We start from the raw sequence: 22,136 nt of genomic DNA, 5'->3' as shown, positions 1-22,136 counted from the left end.
AGATCTCCGACCAGACACAGGACTAATTTCGCAACGTTAATTTGCCTTGGCATATTAGAAGGCCTTAATTCTGTCCCTCCGGATCCTCTTATGCCGGCTGTTACCTTGTAGGCACCGCGTAACGGTAATTGCCATTGTTAGTGGAATTGTGTGTGCTGTGAAAACAAGAGGGATCAAGGAAGATTGGGGGGCTTGACATGATGAAAGGCGAGTGGGGAGGACGCCAGCGGAAGTTTGCCACAAGGCAAGAGGAAAAGGACGGCAAGGGAGAAATCTGGCTCTGCCATAGAAACGTAGGAGCAGAGCTAGGGAGCCCCGGGCACCTCCTGGGGCTCAGAGAAAGACGGGATGGGCAAGCTACCAACTCACTCAGAAGGTCTATGGACGCCCTCAGTCACCCAGGTTACGGTTGCCCCAAGGAGAACTGAAGAAGCTGCTTGGAGGAGAAGTGAAACATTTTCAAAGAAAGAAAAAATACCCAAGAAAGTCCAGTTACCTTTCGGAAAAAGCACCTTTGGGATATGACTTCACTCAAAATCATGGCCTTAGCAGTGGTCCTTGGGTTTATGGCCACAATTGGGAACAGAATTTCTGATAAGTGAGCTGTGCTCAATTTTACTTCTTTCTTTTGCGTTGGTTTTGTCAAGGTTCCCGTAACTTTGAATGGTTACTAAAGAAATTGTTGTAACAGCAACCTATATCAAAGCACCTGGTTGGCAAAAGAAAGAGAAGGCAGGCAGGCAGGAAGGCAGGAAAAATAAAGAGAGAGAGAGAGAGAAGGAGGGAGGGAGGGAGAGAGAGAGGGAGGGAGGAGAGAATGGGAGAGAGGAAGCAAGAGAGAAAAGAAAAAAGAAAGAAAAAGAGAAAGAGAAAGAAAGAATAAAAGAAAGAAAGGAAAAGAGGAAGGAAGGAGAGAATGGGAGAGAGAAAGAGGGAAGAGAAGGGAAGAGAAGAAAGAAAGAAAGAAAGAAAGAAAGAAAGAAAGAAAGAAAGAAAGAAAGAAAGAAAGAAAGAAGTCTCAGCCTTCCATCCTTTATAAGGTAGGTAAAATGAGGACCCAGATTGTTGGGGGCAATAAAGTTGACTTTGTATATAATATACAAATGGATGAAGACTATTGCCTGACATAGTGTAAGCCGCCCTGAGTCTTTGGAGAAGGGCGGGATATAAATGCAAATAAAAGAAAGAAAGAAAGAAAGAAAGAAAGAAAGAAAGAAAGAAAGAAAGAAAGAAAGAAAGAAAGAAAGAAAGAAAGAAAGAAAGAAGGAAGGATGGGAATTCTGGGAGTTGGAAGTCCATAGGTCTTACAGCTGCCAAGGTTGGATCCCTCTGCTCTAAGGAGAACTTCCCTTGCCAGCTTGGTGCTGAAGCATATGGAGATGGACCTTCCGCATCACCGGTCTCTCTTGCTGTGGTGGCCTGAAGACCAAGGCCCATAGCCCTCTCCAAACCATCTTCAACTCCAGGCCACAGGCCATCCAGAACCTGCCCCTAAACAAGGCTGCCTCCAGAAGTCGTGGGTGCTCCAAGCCTGGAGGTGTTTAAGAAGAGACTGGAGAGCCATTTGTCTGAAATGATATAGAATCTCCTGCTTGAGCAGCGGGTTTGACTAGAAGACCTCCAGGGTCCCTTCCAACTCTGTAATCTAATCTAAACTTTCAAGGTCTTGTTATTCTCTGCAGCTAAAGTGGCCGGTAAGAAAAGAACAATCCACCATTCCTCCAGTAAGTGGTATCTTTATGGCCCAAATGAAATATGAAATATTCAGAACATTTTAGGTCCACTTCCACGAGCATCTAAGAAACACACAAAGCCACACTCTCTTGTTGAAAGGAACATCCAGTAAATAAATCACAGACCGGCTGTAAGTAAAACCTACTTTAGACTGAAACTTGCTCCAAAAACAAACAAACAAACAAAAATCCATCCTCCAGTTCAAATCCTGCCTTTCCACCACATCTAAAATGTTATTCCCTCCTTTCCCCTCCCCCCATTTTTTTTTAAAAAAAAACCAGGCTTTGAAGAAAGATTTCCTGCCTGTATTAAGCTGACTTGAGATGGAGTTTGACAATCCAGCATCAAACGAGAGCTGAAATCATGTTCAGAAGGAGGTGAAATCGTGCAAAAGGAGCCTCTGGAGAACTTGGGATGAGTCAGGCTGGTCACGAGAGCCAACAGCAGCAATTCCATCTTTACCCACTGAGCTCATTGCCTGGATTGGATCATGACCTCGCCGTGGTGAGTCAACAGCCCGTGCCACTCACGCCCTCCCTTCGTCATCATCCCAAAGAGAGAGCAAACACAGAACCTGATTCAATTCACCGGACAAAAAAACAAGGTATTGGATATGCCCGCTTTCCCAGGGCCAACGCCAAAATTTATGCTTGGCAGCCTCTGTCAGTGCGAAAAAGCCATGCAGAATCCCCCAGGAACGGGGAATATAATATTACATTCTGTCAAGTCCTGGCATCGACGTGTCTACTCAACTGGTGTTTTTCAAAAAATAAGGGTATACAATTCCCATCCTTTGCAGCCCAGCTGGAAAAGACAGTGAGAACGATAGAAAACCTGGAAATGCTTCGGGGAAGCAAGACCAATTTTGCTCTTTCTCTCTTGCGGAAAAGCCACATTTCAGCATTTAAAAGGTACGTTTTAGAGGACCGGAGGAGGCTTCGTAGCCTGGCAGAAACCTCTCCAGCCTCGGTGCCCATAGAGGCATTCAACATCGACTCAACACTCAGTAAAGTTTCTGTTGGCTGCCCTTGACATTCATCCCTCTGGCAGCCTCCGGCTTGAATGGTCTTGCCAGCAGCAGCTCCCCCGTCAAGAAACAGCCGCAGGGTGCCCGAAACAAGATCCTGAGGCACAGAGGCCTGAAAATAACGCCCTCTCTTCGTTGCCAAAAGAGCATCGCCAGGTAGATCTGAACACTCACCGCTTGGATGTCCTCAATCGCAGGATCTGGCTGAAGAGGTGCATCCAATTCTCCTCAGCTTCTCCACGCTCTCCGTCTTCCGAGTCCTTCTCCTTGAAAAACGGGGCCACCTGTCAAGAGAAATGCATCGGTCACTCGGGATGAAGCTTTCCCAGAGAGAATAACAGAATACCAGAGTTGGAAGGGGCCTCAAGCAGGGGACCATATACCATTTCAGACATGTGGCTGTCCAGTCTCTTCTTAAAAGCCTCCAGGGATGGAGCAGCCACAACTTCTGGAGGGAAGCTGTTCCGCTGGTTTATTGTCCTCACTGCCAGGAAGTTTCTCCTTAGTCCTAGGTTGCTTCTCTCTGTGGTTTGTTTCCATCCGTTGCTTCTTGTAGGTTGCTTCGGATAATAAGTTGACCCCCTCTCTTCTTTGTGGCAGCCCCTCAAATATCATGGCACCCATAGTCATTCTTTTCATTAAACTAGACATACCCAATTCCTGCAACCGTTCTTCATATGTTTCAGCCTCCAGTCCCCTAATCCTCTTTGTTGCTCTTCTCTGCACTCTTTCTAGAGTCTCAACATCTTTTTTACATCATGGCGACCAAAACTGGATGCAATATTCCAAGTGTGGCCTTACTAAGACTTTACAAAGCACTACTAACACTTCATGTGATCTTGATTCTATCCGTCTGTTAATGCAGCCTAGGATTGCACTGGCTGTTTTGGCAGCTGCCAAAATTAATACATGTCTTTTTACGACTGTCTTTCCATACTTAGTAGCTCCTGTTATTCTCTATAATGCCTAGGTAAAATTTACAATGCCTAGAGAAATATATATAACGTATTAAAATAACACAGACGCTTCCTATTTCGCTGAAAAATGCCAGGCATCCTATAGATTTCCTAGGCATTGTAGACAATGCCAGCTTTCCACAAAATTGCCGGTAACATATATTGGGAGGGTGTTTACATAAAAAGGTTTAGAGGGAAAGCAGGAACGGCTTTTCTTCCTTCTTCCTCTGCCAGAGGTCGTAACCGTTTGCCCAGGCTCCGTTTCCTTTCTGCAATCACCCTGTCAGGTTATTGTGGCTGATCTTCAAAACTAGATTTACGGCCAGGATTGTAAGAAGATTTCCCCACCCAAAAGAGGGAAGGGTGGGATACGGTAAGGAGAAACCCAACAGGCGTTCATAGCTTGAATGCTTTCGGCAGGCTTTTCTTTGGGGGCTTAAAAAGTGTTTAGTAGAGTTACAAAAAGGAGTAAGCCTATTGCTTAGGTTTAATGGTTCTTTGAAGTTAAAACTGCTCTGCAAAAAAATGTGATTTATGTTCAGTCCTCACACTTATGGCCGTTCTCACGGTCATCTGACCAAAAGTCAGGTGCTTGGCAACCGGCCTGTATTTATGACAGTTGCAGATCCCAGGGTCGCTGCTTGTGACACGCAAAAACAATGAGGCCAGACGGATTCGCTTAACAAGTTTGCGACGTCACATACAACCTCAGGGATTCGCTTAACAATGGGGGCAAAAAAAAAAAGTTATAAAATTGGGATCAACTCACAATTGCCTCGCTTAGCAACAGAGATTCTGTTCCCAATTGCGGTTGTAAGTTGAGGATTATCTGTACACAACACATACAGGTAGACCTGGACTTACGACCACAATCGAGCCCAAAATTTCCATTGATAAGCAAGACGGTTCTTTTGCTCCGTTTTATAACCTTCCTTACTACAGCTGTTAAGTGAATCCGGCTTCCCTATTGGACTGTGCTTGTCAGGAGGTCATAAAAGGGGATCGCGTGACCCTTGGGACGCAGCAACGGTCGTAAGGATGAGTCGGTTGCCAAGCTTCTGAATTCTGATCACGTGACCATGGGGATGCTGCAACGGTCGTAAGTGTGAAAAACGGTCATAGGTCAGTTTTTTCAATGCTGTTGTAACTTTGAACCGTCACTAAATGAACTGTTGTAAGTTGAAGAGCACCTGTATTTTTTTTGCCATTCTCTGTTCTGTTTTCCATGACAATCGCAACTACAACCGTTCACTTAGTGACCGTTCGCAGTTACAACAGCACTGCCCAAAGTCACTTATGACCATTTTTCACACTTATGACCATTGCAGCATCCCCCGGTCACGTGATCCAAATTCAGAGGCTTGGCAACTGACTCATATTTATGACGAGTGACATATCCCAGAGGGTCCCGTGATCCCCTTTTGTGACCTTCTGACAGGCAAAGTCAGTGGGGAACCCAGATTCACTTAACAGCCGTGTTCCTGATTTAACAACTGCAGTGACTCACTTAACAACAGTGGCAAGAAAGGATGTAAAGTGGCAAAAAAGTCACATAACAACTGTCTCACTTAGCAACAGAAACCTTGGGCCCAATTGTGGTTGTAAGTCGAGGACTACTATATCTGTAGAAACATTCTCCATAGTAGTAACAACCGGCCTATTAACTTAACAAGTGCAGTGATTCACTGAGCAAGTCTGGCGAGACGGTTGTAAAATGGAGCCAAACAAACGTCTCGCTTACCAACATAAATTCTGAGCTCCTTTGTGGTCGTATGTTGAGGACTACCTGTACTTTGGTCTTTCTAAATTCCCAGTCCTTCCTTGCAACATGCAAACTATCGAGCGTTCAATGCAAATTCTCTGGGTTCTCAAAGCCTGACGTGACGTTCTTTCAAGAGCGCATGTAAATTCACGTCCCCAGCCGGCTCAGCTCTGAAGTCTCCTCTCTCCGTTTTCATAAACGCATCCACAAATATATTAAATGACCGAGGGGGCATCGCACCTGCCTGACTCTGGCATGAATAATTTGCTAAATAGTTCACTTATTTGCATCCGTATCTTTCTCCTGCCATGCGCTGACTGGTCTTTTTGATTCAGCTACCAAATTTCTGACTCTTACTATATTCCCTTCCAAATATTCCATAATTCATGCCTGTTCTCTTTATCAGGCATTTTTTTCTCTAAATCAGCAACCTTATTGTCTCACTTTCAAACCGTTTCTCAGTGGCTGTCAAGGACCAATAACCGGCACTCTCCAATCCAATTTCTGACAGCAAGGAGAATTAATCGGTGGTGGGTCTTGCCTTCTTTGGAAGCTGTGGCTGCTCCATCACTGGAGGTTTTCAACAAGAGACCGGACAGCCATTTATCCAAAATGTTATAGGATCTCCTTCTTAAGCAGGGGTTGGACTAGAAGACCTCCAACTCGGTTGATCCAAACTCAAAATAAGGAGGAATTTCCTGGTTGAAGAATATTTTGAGGTTCCATGAGCCGGGATGGGGCAAGAACCAATTTTAAGAAATGAAATCCAGACATACTGTGAGAAAAGGGACTCATTTATTCCCAAGAACCAAGAGGTTTGTCCTTGGTGCAAACTCAGAGGTCTGGTTCCTGTACGTGCTGGTTTTAACCCGTATCCTTCCTTTGCAGATGTGCAGTATGAGATGTTCCTCATTTGGGCTTTGATCCAGAGGTGTGTGTGAAACTTCGAAAGGTAGCTCTCCCTCCTACATGTCGATGCCACCTCTGGCCACTTCTCTTTATCCTGGGTGGGATTCCTGTCTCCCCATGGAGGCAGAGAGGTGCTAAAAAGAGGGGAGGGGGCGCTCAGAGGTCTTTTAACTTCTATCAGAGCTATGAAACAATGGAAGATTCTGCCTCTGTAGGCAGATGTAGGCTCTCCATCACTGGAGGCTTTCAAGAAAAGATTGGACAACCATTGATCTGGAATGGTATACGGTCTTCTGCCTTGAGCAGGGAGTTGGACTAGAATCCTTCCAGGATTCTATATTCTTTGCACAGGATGTCTTTGCTGACTCTTCCCACAATCCCATTTCACCAAACACCTTCTTAACCTCTGGTGGTCTTGGGAACCAAATTCAGTGAGCCAACAACATTCAATAGTCCATCCTTAGCTCCAGCCTTCCCAGCTTACAACCTTCTCACATCTCACATCAGTTCTTTCATGGATGCCAACAATCCAACAAGAGGGGCCTCTGTGGCTCGGACCGCTAATGCAGTCTGTTATTAACAGCAGCTGCCTGCAATTACTGCAAGTTCAAGTCCCACCAGGCCCAAGGTTGACTCAGCCTTCCATCCTTTATAAGGTAGGTAAAATGAGGACCCAGATTGTTGGGGGGGCAATACAAGTTGACTTTGTATATAATATACAAATGAATGAGACTACTGCCTTACACAATGTAAGCCGCCCTGAGTCTTCGGAGAAGGGCGGGATATAAATGCAAAAAAATAAAATAATCCCAAATATGCTTTTTTAAGAGGCAACTGGGCCTTCTTCCTTGGTTTTTTTCCTTGAAGATGTTTCACTTCTCACCCAAGAAGCTTCTTTAGTTCTTCTTGGATGTGAAGCACCTTTGGGGACAACCTGGATGACGGAGAATCTCCCACAGGCAACACCAACAACGTTCATTTCTATTCCAGGCCACACCTGAGCAGATACCTGCAGTATTTCCAGCTGCATTTCCTCTCTTCCGTCTTCAACCCAAGTCAGATTCTCTCTTGCATTTTAAATTCAGCCATTCTGAGGAGGCCCCCGCTTCCTCCCCCCCCCTCCAAACCGATTTCGTATTTCTATCAAGTGCATTCTCTCTTTCTCCTTTAATACAAACCAGCCCTTGTTCGCTTTGACTACATTCCTTGAAATTATCTTTTTCTCTCTCTGTGCACGATACTCAATATGTATTTTCCTCATTTTTTGGGGTAGCCATTATTCTCAGAGATGCATTTTTTTTTTCATTCGCTGCCTTCTTTTTTTACATTTCCCATTAACACCACAGAATTCTGTGACACTGGCAATTTTTTTCCTAACTCTTTTCCAAGCATTTTCTTCATCCACTTTCCCTTCCTTCTGTTGGGAGACAGGTTGCTGTTATTTCGCCAAAAGCTACCGACATCCGGAACCCCTGCTCAGAATCACAGATGCCTGACAGCTGGGCCTGACCTCAAAGGTCATCTAGTCCAACCCCCTCCCTGCTCAATGAAGGATCTCTTAAAGTATCCCCAACTATATAAAGTCCTAAATGGAAACAGACCCTTTTACAGAGTGCCCTTCCTGCAATTCAATTCAATCCAAGTCAACCCAACCCAACCCAACCCCAAGTCAAGTCAAAAGTCCTAAATAGAAACAGCCCCTTTTACAGAGTGTCCTCCCTGCAATTCAATTCAATCCAATTCAATCCAAGTCAACTCAACCCAACCCAACCCAAGTCAAGTCAGCTCAACTCAAGTCAAGTCAACTCACTTGGGCCAAATGAAGGTTAACAGGCCAATAAGAAAGGGGCAGGGACCTGCCAGTCATTTACTTCCGCAACCAAACAGCCCAGAGGGAGAATTTTGGCTGAGACCCTGGGAATCTGTGGATCTCCTTGCTTCTTGCTCTTTAAGATCTGCTCTTTGGAAGGACCATTAAACAAGAACAAATACGGGGGAATTCCCATGTGGTCCTATCTGAGAAACTCATTTGCACAGCAATTGGAAATAATTGCAGCCTTCCTGAAGCCTGAAGGAGGAAACAGGCTGTTTGTCACACCGGCAGCCCAGGCTGTGCACCAATTCATCACATTTGTCAGGTGGTAGCTACTGAGACATTTAACTCTGCCTTTGCCCCCTCCCCCTGGCACCCCCTCCCTCACAGCTCCCATTGGTAGGAATCCCTGAACGCCAGTGCCATGTCTGACAGTCTGACAGAGACCCTCACCCAACTGCCTCTTGTCCTCGGATGCAAACAGCCTTGGAGATGGGTCTGAGCTGGCCAGAAACGCCACTGAATTATTGCTGGGGTGTTGGAGACAACCATGGGTAAAATATGGAGGTGGGCAGAAGGACATCGGGTACCATGGTCTGCCAACCCATTATTGATGATACATCTAAACCATTTTTATCAGCAACGTTGCACTACCGTGTTTCATATGCCAATCAAGAGTTTGAAGTGTTTCCATAACTTCCCAGGTTTGTGCATTACTGTCAGGCGCAAAAGACAGACAGACAGACAGATAATAGATGATAGATAGATAGATAGATAGATAGATAGATAGATAGATAGATAGATAGATAGATGGATGGATGGATGGATGGATGGATGGATGGATGGATGGATGGATGGATAGATAGATAGATAGATAGATAGATAGATAGATAGATAGATAGATAGATAGATAGATAGATAGATGGATGGATGGATAGGGATGATAGATAGATAGATGGATGGATAGGGATGATAGATAGATAGGGATGATGATAGATAGATAGATAGATAGATAGATAGATAGATAGATAGATAGATAGATAGATAGATAGATAGATAGGGATGATAGATAGATAGATAGATAGATAGATAGATAGATAGATAGATAGATAGATAGATAGATAGATAGATAGATGGATGGATGGATGGATGGATGGATGGATGGATGGATGGATGGATGGATGGATGGATGGATGGATGGATGGATGGATAGATAGATAGATAGATAGATAGATAGATAGATAGATAGATAGATAGATAGATAGATAGATAGAGATGATAGATAGATAGATGGATGGATAGGGATGATAGATAGATAGGGATGATGATAGATAGATAGATAGATAGATAGATAGGGATGATAGATAGATAGATAGATAGATAGATAGATAGATAGATAGATAGGTAGATAGATAGATAGATAGATAAGATAGATGCATGATGGATGGATGGATGGTGGCTAGGGAATTCGGGGAGTTGAAATCCACAAATCTTGTCAAGGTGGGTTATCCCTGCTTTTAACTGTGCCGGGGAAGGGAGCCGGGTTGGGGCAGACTTTCCTTCTGCGAGCAGAAGAATCCAAGATGCCCATCCTGATCACCCCATTCTAAAGCATTGGCAACTCCTGGGAAGAGAGATTCTATCAAAAACTCAAGAGAGCCACTGCCGCCCCGGCTATCCAGGAAACATGACCTCAGGGAAGGAAGTTTCGGATCTCCCTGAATGGCAAAACCGAAACTCTTTTGTTCTTTGAATTTGGGGACCAGGTGTACCTTGCAGCCTTCTTGACCTTGGAGGACCACTCAGGCAAAATGACACAACATCCAGGATGGGGTTAGTTGAGCTCCCTCCCCCTGCTGAGTTGCTGGTGCCCCCAATGGCTCGAACAAGCTCATACCAGGATCGGTTTATTAAACATTCATTCATCAAGAGATTCAGACAAGCCATTTTTCACAAAGATGTTTCACAAGTTTGCTTTTTCCCCTCGGGACTCCTGACTGCTATACACTTCGTATTTTTCATGTTGTGTCATCTTCCCATTTGTAAAAGTGGCCATGTACGTCTCGCTTCTTTCTGCAAGGGACGCCTTCAAACATCCCGTCCTCGTTTCCCACTAGAAATCGGCTGCCGATTCAAACTAAAAAAAAAACAGAAGGAAAAGAGGAAACAGCCCAAAACCCAAACAGGTAGAATGCTGTCTCAAGAATTAGCAGCTTCAGGAACATTGAAAGATCTCGAAGAATTTGAGAGATTCAGAAAGCTGCACCTGTTGCAGTTGCAGCTAAAGAGAATGTAGATTCACAGAGGTGGAAGGGGCCTTGGAGGTCTTCTAGCCCAACCCCCTGATTGAGCAGGAGACCCTGTGACATTCTGGACATAGGACTGTCTTCTTCCTGGCGGCCTAATGGTTAGAAGGCAGTATTGCAAGCAAATCTGCATTCCCACAGTCTGGAGTTCAATCCTGACCTGGCTCATGGTTGACTCAGCCTTCCATCCTTCCGAGGTCGGTAAATGGGGACTGAGATTGTTGGGGGCAACAGGCTGACTCTATAAACCGCTCGTAGAGGGCTGGGAAGCACTATCAAGTCTACATGCTCTTGGTGTTGCTATTCTTCAAAACCTCCGGTGAAGGAGCACCTACAGCTTCTGGAGGCAAAGCCATTAACTGTTCTCACTGTCAAGAAATTCCTCCTTAATTCTAGTTTGGATCTCTCTTCGATAAGCTTCCACCCGTTGCTGCTTCTCCTGCCCTCAGGGGCTTCTGAGAATAACTTCCAGTCAAGGCTTGGAAGATGCTATCATGTCTCCCCCAACCCTTCTCTTCCTTAGACTAAAGAGACCTACTTCCCTCCACCATTCATCAGACAATTCAGCCTCCAGGCCCCTCATCATCTTTCTTGCTCTTCACTGCACTGAATGTAGACAAGCTTCACTAGCTGGGCAATTGGGTCTCGTCTCTGACTTAAGTTTGTTGAGTGAACCCACGAAGAAAGAAGGGCAGGACAAAAGGGTGGTTGTTGGCCCCCATCCCAGTGGTTTCCTACCGGTTTGCTGGCTGTGCATGAACGCTGCGCACCAAACACCTGCCAAAAGGAGGCTTGGGAAGGTAAGTAGAAGCGGGGGGGGAGAATCAGCTGTAGCACGCGATTTAGCTTTGCTAGAAAGCTAAACCCCACTGCACAGCTGCTGATCATCGGAAATACCGGTTCGGAGAAACTGGTAGCTTTTTTTTTACTACTAGTTCACCCGAACCGATAGTGAAACTACCAGCACGGCCAAACTGGAGCGAACCTGTAGCACTTCCCCCATCCTACCACTCCTGATTTCTCCTAGCAAGGCCTCTTCAGTTCCTGGAGACCAACTGAGGAAGCAGCCCCAGAGGGCAGAACAAGAAGCAATGGGTGGAGAGTAATCAAGGAGAGACCTAGAACTAAAAAGAAGCTTCCTAACAGTGAGGACAATTGACCAGTGGAACAGCTTGCCTCCAGAAGTCGTGGGTGCTCCATCCCTGGAGGTTTTTAGAAATAGTATAGGTTCTCCTGTTTGAGCAGGGGGCTGGACTAGAAGACCTCCAAGGTCCCTTCCAGCTGATTCATTCTATTGCCTTCTACAAGGTACCTCGAAAGAGCCTGCAACCCGTCTTTCCTGTAACTCCTCCTAAAAAAAAATAATCCTGATTAGCACAACGTTTTGTTCGGGGTCTTCTCTTCACTGTAGCCTGACAACAATTCTCTCTTCGTTGCCAGCTCAGTTACTAATAGGAGGCCTCTGTTGGTTGACAGCCGTTTTCTGCCTCCGCACCAGCCAGCAAGATCATCAGTTCCCCCCCCTCCCCTCCCCGAGAGCTGGTGTGCTGATAAATCCCACTTCCGGAGATGTGACTTCTATTTATCTGTCATGACTAATAAGTCATTCCAGGCTAGGCTCCATGAGTAAGTGGGACTTTACAGGGAGACAAGCTGAATGAATAAACAGAATTGGGCCTTTCTCGAGAAAGCAGCAGGCAAGGTTGACTGTTAGACAAGAGGGATCAGGAGAAAGGAAAGCGCCCTGCTTGCTTGCGAGCCCCAAATCTGAATTTCTCTCTTCCCCCCCCCCCTGTCTCTATCTTGCTGGCGGTCTCACAGGCCCCGATCGGCAACGTTTGCAGATGTGCCAGCAAAATTGGGGGTCTCCTGTTCTCTAGGTTCTCCAGATGTGACACGTGCAGGAAGCTTCCTTGGAGCCAGCTAAGCTTGGGTGCCTTGTAGGTGTCACATCTGGAGAACCTGCCGAGGATGGAGAACTTGGGAGAATAGAGGGTTTGGCACCTCCAGTTTTGCTGGATTGGCAGATGTCGCAGAATCCTTGCCAATCCCAGCAGCCCAACTGTTGATGAAGGTTACAGAGGACAATTCAGGCTGCCATCCTGCCTCACACCTGCTCCCAAAAAGTCCTCTTCCCCCAAACTGGAGGCAGGAGAGAGGTCACCTGATGGTTGGGACAGGAATCCAAGGGCTGCTGGTCCTCTTCAGAAGGAGGCTGCAACTATGCTGAACGGACCTCCGGAGCAGGGGTCTCCAACCTTGGCCACTTGAAGCCTGGTGGACTTCAACTCCCAGAATTCCCCAGCCAGCAATTCTGGGAGTTGAAGTCTGCCAGGCTCCAAGTGGCCAAGTTTGGAGACCTCTGCTCTGGAGGACCCAAGGGACATCGGCAGACATGTCCCCTTCTTGTGGGATTAAGGGTTTTAGGTGATGAGCAATTAAAAATGGGATTTGAGAAGTTTCTGCTTGCGAGAAACCTTGTGGAACATAGCCACTTTCCAAAGTCATGCGAGAGAAACATCTCCAGCCGTTTCTCCACTGAAACCTACTTACAGACACATCCCCCATGGCCCCCCGGAAAATGAAACGTCTGCAAGAAAACCACCAAGCTCAGAGAGCACCAAGGACCCTCATTTCCCAGTCATCGCTACTTGACCCACCAGAGCAGGAAGGTGGGGGATTTTAGGGATCCCCTCTTCTAACAAAGTCTATCTGGTGGGACCAAGAAGAGGGGCCTTCTCCGTGGTGGCTCCCACCCAGTTATCTGAAGGACCATCATTTCCCAGTCATCTCTACTTGACCCACCAGAGCAGGGAGCCAAGAGATGTTATGGCTCCCCTCTCCTAAGGAGGAAAGGCCTTCTCCATGGTGGCTCCCTCCATGTGGATCCTCATCCCTGCAGAGATAAGACTGGCCTCCCCTTGACACTCTCTGGAAAGGTGGTTTGGCCAGAGGGCCTGGGGTCCCCAGGGGCATATGGAGCCCATCAAGAGACTGGTTTGGTTGGCATTGCCAGGGTGGTGTGGTGATGGTGGTGGAGTTATTGAGCATTGTGTTTCAGGCTTTATTTCTGCAAATTCACCCAGAATCACTGGGAATGTGATGGGCGGCCATATGCATTTTCTTATTTATTTATTTATTTATTTATTAGATTTCTAGACCGCCCTTCTCCCGAAGGCCTCAGGGCGGTGTACAGACACATAGGTACACAATACAAATCCCAAATTTAAAATACATTTAAAATGAAATATTTAATAAAGAAATATTTAATAAAGAAATAAGAATAAAGAAATGATTTCAGGCAACACAAGAGGAGTTTTTCTGATCTAGTTCTGGGGCTGGGAGAAAAGTCGCCCCACCAACAACCCTCCCTCCCTCCCTCCCTCCGTGACCAATTCGCTAATAAATGAACGAGGGCTGGAGTTTGGACTTCCTCCCTTTCCAAGACTCTGCATCTTCTGGCGTCTGAATCGAACCCATCAGGACCTTCCTCTCTGCCTTCTCCTCTACTAGGGGGGCTTCAGACAACAGGCGGGTCCAAACCAAAGCAACCCCCTGCCTTCCCCACCCCACCCCACCTGCCCTTCTCCACTTCCCAGCCGGTTCCCTTCCTCTCCTGTGCTTCCTCCCCGGAGCCGCCAACTAATAACTCGTCTCCTTCCCAGACTCTGGTGCCCCCCCCCTGCCCCCTCCCACCAGGTTGCCCCACCGACTCAATTCCGAGTAAAGAGCAACTTTGAAGAAGACAGAAAGGGCAGCTGCAGAGCAGCGATTAACTCAGGGCTGGCTGGCTGGCAGATTTGGAGCCAGTCTGCCTCTCTCTCTCTCTCTCTCTCTCTCTCATTCACTCATTCCCTCTCTCACTTTGTTGCGCTCTTTTTCATTTCTCACTTTCTCTCCTCATTCTCTCTCTCTCACTCTCTCTCTCTCTTTCTTGCTCTCTCTCACTTCTCTCTTCTCATTCTAGATGAATCTTTCTGTCACTCCCTCCCTCCCTTTCTCTCTCTCTCACTTCTCTCTCGCTCTCTCCTCATTCTCTTTCTCTCTCACTCCCTTTCCTTCTCTTTCTTGTGCTGTTTCTTGCTCTTTCCTTCTCACGCTCTCTCCTCATTCCTCTCACTTTCTTTCTCTCTTTCTCATTCAACCCCTTTCCTTTTCTCTCTCTTTTTCGCTCTGTCACACTCCCTCCCTCCTCATTCTCTTTTTTCCACTTTCTCTCTCTTATTCCCTTTCCCTCCCTCCCTCTCTCTCTCATGTTCTGTTTCTCGCTCTTTCTCTCTTATTCTCTCTCTCTCTCTCATTCTCCCACGCTTATTACTTCTGAAGCCTCGTCTTCCAGTTACAAAGTCAGGCTTGGCACCGGCTTCATTTGCCAAATCCCTTCTAATGCTGGCTTGCTGGCACAGCCCCCTGCCGAGAGCCACCCCATGGCTGGTATTGGGGGGGGGGCTGGTGCAAGTGGCTGGGCTCTGCAAAGAAAGGCCCCTTTTGTCCGCCTCGGCTGCTGCCTCAGAGCCTGGCTTCCCCTTTCGTTCTCAGCCCTGCTTCAAAAGGATCAGAGAGGCCGGGGCTTCGGCTGCAGCCTCCCACACTCCCTTCTCCATTCGTTTAGTGGCTGTTCAGAGTTGCAACGGTACTAAAAAAAGTGGGTTTTAGGACCATTTTTCGCACTTGCGACCGTTGCAGCCTGCCCACCGTCATGTGATCGAAATTCAGACCCTCGGCAATTGATTCATATTTATAACGGTCGCAGTGTCACGTGATCAATTTTTGCAACCTTCTGACAAGCGAGGTCAATGGGGAAGGCCAGATTCACTTAATGACCGTGTGCCTAGCTTAACAACCGCAGGGCCTCATTTAACAATTGCAGTAAAGCTGACGAAATGGGGCATAACCCACTTAACAACTGTCTCGCTTAGCAGCAGCTGAGGGCTACCTGCATTTACTCAGGGAAGGCTGAAAAGGGGCATAAATGATGAAGGGGTCCTTCCTCTACATGACAAGCAGTCCTTGACTTATGACCACAATTGAGCCCAACGTTTCTGTTGCTAAGCGAGACAGTTGTTAAATGAGTTTTGCCCCCATTTTATGAGCCTTTCTGACACCCTTGTCTGGCAACCCAGTTGCTCGGTCTCAAGAACCCTGAGAGGACAAGCCCCTGGGAAGCACCCGACTCTCTTCTCCCAAAAGGCAGCTGGACTTCTTTGGGGTTTTTTCTTGGAAACGTTTCGCTTCTCATCCAAGAAGCTTCTTCAGGTCTTCGGTTCTGAAGATGAGAAACCAAGAAAGTCCAGTTGCCTTTTGGGAAAAGCACCTCAATCAGAACAGAGCTAGAAGGAAGGGACCTTGGAGGTCTTCTAGTCCAACCCCCTGCTCAGGCAGGAGACCTTAGACCATTCCGGACAAACGTCTGTCCCGTCTCTTCTTAAAAACCGCCAGTGATGAAGTACCTACAACTTCTGATGGCAAACTGTTCCACAGGACAAGCATGACCTGGATGACTGAAAATCTCCTTAGACACCCATTCCCTTCTAGCACTGATGGCATTACTTAGCTGGGTAATGAAAGAAAACCAAGCAGGGACCACCAAGGGCTCCACTATCCTCCTCCTCCTCCTCCTCTTCTGATGGTGTTCCCCACTTGGGTCATGAAACATCTGCAACAAAACCAATGAGCTCAAAGGCTTCCTGGGAAACGCCATGTACCAGGCAGGAATGAATGCTTCAGGCCCTCTCCCAGGCTCCTCAGAGACCAACATCACCCATCTGCCAACCTGTGGCTCAGCACCTGGGCAGCCTCTTCCCTGGGCAGAGATCACCCCACAAGAGGACCCCTGCATTTTCCAGGGTCTCCAACCCCCCTCCCCCGCCCGAGGGGCATTTCAACCACTGCTGCCAAATTCACACATGTAATTTAGACGTGAGCAAGCCCAGCTAGAAAGCACTTTGGCATCAGCAGACAAGGAGCTATGAGAAGGGGTGGGGTGGGGGGGCCTTCAGAGACATGGCTGCGTCTGGGGAGGGGCTGCAGGGGGAGAAGCCGGAGGGAGGTTCCAACTCCATCCAGACACAGTTCAATGACTTCATGGGCGGAGGAAGATAATGAACAAACAGGCGCATTAAATGCTCGAACCAATATCTTGTATCACTATTCGCATTACATGGGCTCCTCCGGGCAATTTCATTGCATTAATAATGAATGCTGCGTAATTAGTGCAGCTCCCCCCTCCCCTCCCCCACCTCCCACCATGGGGAATCTATGTCTGCTTGAAGAGGGAGGGGGGGCAGCAGGGGAGACTGGCTGCAATTCTGTGGCTACCCAGTCTGGAAGGAACCCACTCCCCACCACGCCAGAGGGATGGGCCAGAGCCCAGGGGTGCCCCTGCATTCAACATGGTGGCATCACAGGGGTGGAAGGGACCTTGGAGGTCAGCTATCCTCAGCCTGGGGACTTGAAGATGGGCGGTCTCTAACAGCCCCATTCATTGCTGTGCAGGCTGCTCTCGTGGCTACAAACCAGGAGACGGTGAGTTCTAGTCCCACTGTAGATACAAACGCTGGCTGGGTGACCAATCACCACGAGAAAATGAGTTCTAGTCTCGCCTTTGGCATGAAAGTATCTGGGTGATTTTGGGCCAGCCCCTCCCTCTCAACCCACCCCACCCCACCAAATTGTTGTGGTAGTGGTGAAAATAGGGAGGTGGAAGATGTATTACGAATGTTTGCCACTTTGTGTTTCTTATGAAGTCACAAAGTCAGGATATAAATATGAATAACGGAGCTTTCCAGTCACGCAACAAAATTAGACTTTTGCGCAACCCACAGGTCGACTCTGAAAAACAGCCCTTTTTCTGCAGAGCAGATTCGAGACGTGTGCTCAAAAGTCAGGAATAATTGGTTCCCTTTCTCGGGTTTTTTAAAAAATCTTTTCATGTTTACTAAAGGTCAGTTAGAAAGTGGTGATAGTAGCATTGGTAACAAGCCTCAGTGCCAATGAACGCAATGAGGCACCATTCACAAAAGACCCACTCCTGTCCTTATGTCTGGCACAAGCACGTGCCATTTGCAACACAATATCAACACTTGTCCCCTCCAGATGCCCACAGGCCTTGGTTACTGTTAAAGTGCCATCAAGTTGGTGCCAACTCTTAATGGCCAACCAGGTAGATTTTCTCCAGAAGGATCTACCCAACCTGCTGGACCTTCAAATCTTCCATCAAGTCATGTCTGACACATAGCAACAATACAGATATACTTTTTCTAGGATAATTTGTCTCCAACCTGATCCTTCCAGTCTTCCTATAGTGGACCCATCACCCCTACAACTGAGTCCATCCCCCCCCCGTCTGCTGGTCCTCCTCTTCTTCTCTTTCCTTCCACCTTTTTCCAGCATGATCAACTTCTCCAGAGAGCTTAGTCTTCATGTTGATTGATGCACTCTGTGCCATCAAGTCCTTGTTGACTCTTAGCAACAACATAGATTATTTTTCCAGGATGTCCTGTCCCCAAATTGATCCCTCAGGTCTTCCAATAGTTGACCCATCACCACTACAACTGAGTCATAGAATCCTAGGGCTGAAAGGGACCTTGGAGGTCTTCTAGACCAGACCCCTGCCCAAGACCCATCCAGCTTTGGTTAGTCCTCTTCTCTTTTCTTCTACCTTTCCCAGCCTTACTGACTTCTGAGCTTGGTCGTTTTCTTGCAGATATTTCATTACCCAAACTAGGTAACATCAACAGTGCTAGTCATCTAGTACTAGATACATCTAGATGACTACCACTGATGATGTCACCTAGTTGGGTAATGAAATTACCCAGGCACCAGGGACTACTCCTGTCAACTCTAAGCTACAAATAATCTCCTTTATTGGTATCACTGTCTTCTCCAAAGACCCAGATCTTCATGTTGATTGATTGATCAGGTGCCATCAAGTCATTGTTGACTCTTAACAACAACATAATTTCCCCCCCCCCCCGATAATCGGTCCCCAACTGTTCCTTCAGGTCTTCCAATAGCAGACCTACCACCACTACAGCTGGGTTCACCCACCTCTCTGCTGGTCCTCCTTTTCTTCTATTTCCTTCTACTTTTCCCAACATCAGAGCCTTCGCTTAATGGGTCTCCAGCCGGATAATTTGAGCATGGCCATTTTTGCTTCAAGGAAATACTCTACATTGATTTGTTTGGTGATCCTTTTTAAAAAAACAAACATGCTTTTTTTAAATCATGGATTCACCAGGCTTCTCCCACCCCCAAGATCAGAAGTGTCAATACTCTTCCTATCCTGCTTCTTCAAAATCCAATTTTTGCTTCCGTAAAATGCCACCAGGAATACAGTTGCCTGCATGACTCTGATCTTTGTAGATTTAGACACATCTTGACATCCGAATCTCTTTTCCTTCAAGGCTGCTCTAACAACTGCTTGTCTGCAGCATATTTCTTGACTGCTGGTTCTTTACTGTTGATTTTGTGTGTGTGTGTGTGTGTGTGTGTGTGTGTGTGTGTGTGTGTACGCATGCATGTGCACGCCTTCAAGTCAGTGTTTACTCCAGGCAACTCCCTAGCATTAAAGTATTGTTGCAGAAGGTAAGCTGTTCCAAATGAAGCTGAGCCATGGGGATTTTGTCAATACCGTTCAAGTGGTGCTCCAGATGTTTTGGGATTGTACCAATGGCTACTCTTCCTCTTCTCTTCTGCTCTCTCCAGGTATTGCCACATCCGCTATCCAGACTTTTTGGTCTTTCTTACCGACAACTGTTAAGTCCTGGGTGTTATGTGGCAGGTACCTGTCTGTCTGTCTGAATTCTAAAGTCCCAGGGCAATTTAACTTCTTCACTTTCTACGACTTTCTCTATTCAATGGTCCCACCAGTTCTCGCTTGCAGTCAAATGATATTTCTTGCAGATCTTCCAATGTGCCATTGTTGCTACTTTGTCGCGCCGCTGCTTGTAGTCAGTCTGGGCGATCTTCTGTCAGCAGCTTGCCAGGTGGTCCCCTGTTTCTTCAGCTTCTTTGCAGAAGGGGGCGTTTGCCGTCTGTTGCTGTCTTCTCCATTCTAGCTTTGTATGCATTGTTTTCAAAACTTGGTCTTTTCCAGCTAGAATGAGCCCCTCCGTCTCTTTCTTTAACTCCCCTGCTCTTAGATATTGCCGGGTCTTGTTATTAACAACCTCCTGCCTGGACAGGGGGTTGGGCTAGAAGGCCTCCAAGGTCCCTTCCAACCCTGTTGTTATATTATATATTAACTGTTTGGCTTGCTATTATTTTTAATGTACCGGCCATGTAAAGCTTTGCCTTCCCATGCTCCTTTTCTTTTCTTAATTTGATCTTTCTTGTAAATCAGTTTGGTCTCTCCACTACTCAGTAGACCTTCCTGGGATTCTAGCTTCAGTGTAGCATCGTTACTTTATCCTTCAGATATTGATCCTTTTTTTCTTCTTGCACTGTTTGATGTACTCAAAACAGTCTGTATCTACCTATTTTCTCTGCTCAATCGTGTCCGTCCATATCGCTGCAAGGATGAAGGCAGCGAGTGATTCATTGTCCTTACTTTCCTGGTCCTTCCATCCAGGGCCTGCTTGAGTCCAGTCCACCAATCCAGCTGTGTATTTCATGACTAGAACTGCCCAAATGTTAATTGCCTTGAAGCAAGGGTGAAATCTAAAAATTGTCCCTACCGGTTCTGTGGGCGTGGCTTAATTGGTGGGCGTGGCTTGGTGGTCAGATGACTGGGTGGGCGTGGCCAATAAAAATAAATAATAAAAATAATAAACAAAGTATTAAAAAACAATAAGAGGCACCAAAAACCAACTTTCACACTTTACACACACACACAACACAACACAACTGACTCACACACAATGTAAAAGCAGCTGCACTTCACACTTCACACAGCCACAAAAAGCTCAAAAACCAACTTTCACACTTTACACACACACAAAACAACACAACACAACTGACTCACACACAATGTAAAAGCAGCTGCACTTCACACTTCACACAGCCACAAAAAGCTCAAAAACCAACTTTCACACTTTACACACACACAACTCACACACACACACACAATACCACATACAGCTTTCTGAGATTTTGTGTGTTTGTTGTAGTTAGAGTGAAACACTACAGAAACACACCAAATCTCAGAAAGCTGCACAAATATTTTATTTTATTATTTTATTTTATTTTATTGTGGACTTCAATTCCCAGAGTTCCTCAGCCAGACAGCATTAATCACTCAGTGGTGAAATAGATTAGCTAAGTTTAGATTAGTTCTGTCTTGTGCTAAAAGTGAAACTGGGGCTTTCGGGCTGTGAGCAGAGCCATGAGGTCGATCAGTAATCAGGTAAGTGGCTTAGACTCTTTTAAAAGGAGTTTTTCTACATGCTTTCTACAGAAAACATGTTTTTTAAGGTTCTGCTGATGAGGAACTTAGGTGAGATCCCCAGAGTAGCCTTTAATTTTAATTTTAATTTTTTAGTTTAAAGGCTGCAGATCTCAGCTGAGGAGCAGGATCCTCAAAGGCTTTTTTTTACTTTTAAAGGCCTGTTTCGGCTGAACCAAAACCGGCTTTTAAAAGTAAAAAAAAAAAACCCTCTGCAGATGGTGCGGCTCAGCAGAGGCAGGGGGCGGGGCCAGGGATTTTTGCTACCGGTCTTCCGAACCAGCAGCCACCATCGCTACCGGATCGCGCGATCCCGTCCGATCCGGGAGCATTTCACCCCTGCCTTGAAGGCATTTCCTCCACTGAGTTTGGACTTTAAGGCAAAATAGCAGAACAACAAACTAACAGAGTTAGAAGGGATCTTGGAGGTCTTCTAGTCCAACCCCTCGTTCAAGCAGGAAACCCTATGCCATTTCAGATAAATGGCAGTCCAGTCTCTTCTTGAAAACCTCCAATGATGGAGTACCCATAACTTCTAGAGGCAAGTTGTTCCACTGGTTAACTGTTCTCACTGTCAGGATATTTCTCCTTAATTCCAGGTTATTTCTCACCTTGATTAGTTTCCCTCCTTGTCTTGTCTTCAGGTGTTTTGGAGAATAGCTTGATCCCCTCTTCTTCTTTGTAGCAGCCCCTCAAATACTGGAGGACTGCTCTCATGTCTCCCCTAGTCCATCGTTTCATTAAACTAGACATACCCAATTCCAGCAATCATTCTTTGTACATTTTAGCCTCCAATCCCTAATCATCTTTGTTGCTCGTCTCTGCGCTGTTTCTAGGCCTTCTGTTGTGTCTGCGCCTCCTGAGCCGGGCCTCCTGCCAGAAAGTGACTTGGAAAGTGAGGGGGAAGGGCCATCAGGACTTACCTCGGGAGCACCGGCTTCCCTGGCTCAGCTCCAGGAGCCAGAGGCAGGCCAGGTGGAGGAGATAACGAGGCCTCCGTCCCCTGACTCTTCCCTCCCCCCCAGACCACGCCTTCAGACCTAGCTGATGGCAATCAGGCCTGGCTGGACCCTATGTTTCGTAGGCAGGAGGGGCAGGAACAACAGAAGCAGAGGTGGGGCAGGCCTAGGAAGTGCTGAGTCATGGAGCCACACCCCACAGGATATAAAACTGGCGAGGGCTGCTATGCCTCTTCGTAGCAGGCAAAGAAACTGCTTGACTAGAGCTGAACTACTGTTTGTTGAC

General features: G+C 46.7%; 1 protein-coding gene across 2 annotated transcripts in view; it reads right to left on the bottom strand.

Moving 5' to 3' along the window:
• The window catches only part of CNTFR (ciliary neurotrophic factor receptor), a 343,463-nt gene that overhangs the window by 264,692 nt on the left and 56,635 nt on the right, over nucleotides 1–22,136 (bottom strand). The window contains exon 2 of one of the 2 annotated variants that reach the window (XM_058172426.1): nucleotides 2,936–3,045. The exons of the other annotated variant lie outside the window; for it this stretch is intronic. The gene's annotated coding sequence lies outside the window, so the exon portion shown is untranslated. The remainder of the gene's footprint in view (nucleotides 1–2,935; nucleotides 3,046–22,136) is intronic. 2 annotated transcript variants of the gene reach the window in all.

This window comes from Ahaetulla prasina, chromosome 2 (genome assembly GCF_028640845.1).
Source record: "Ahaetulla prasina isolate Xishuangbanna chromosome 2, ASM2864084v1, whole genome shotgun sequence".
NCBI classification, from domain to species: Eukaryota; Metazoa; Chordata; class Lepidosauria; order Squamata; family Colubridae; genus Ahaetulla; species Ahaetulla prasina.
The sequence above is the reverse complement of the archived record's forward strand: the minus strand, read 5'-3'. Positions and strand labels throughout refer to the sequence as shown.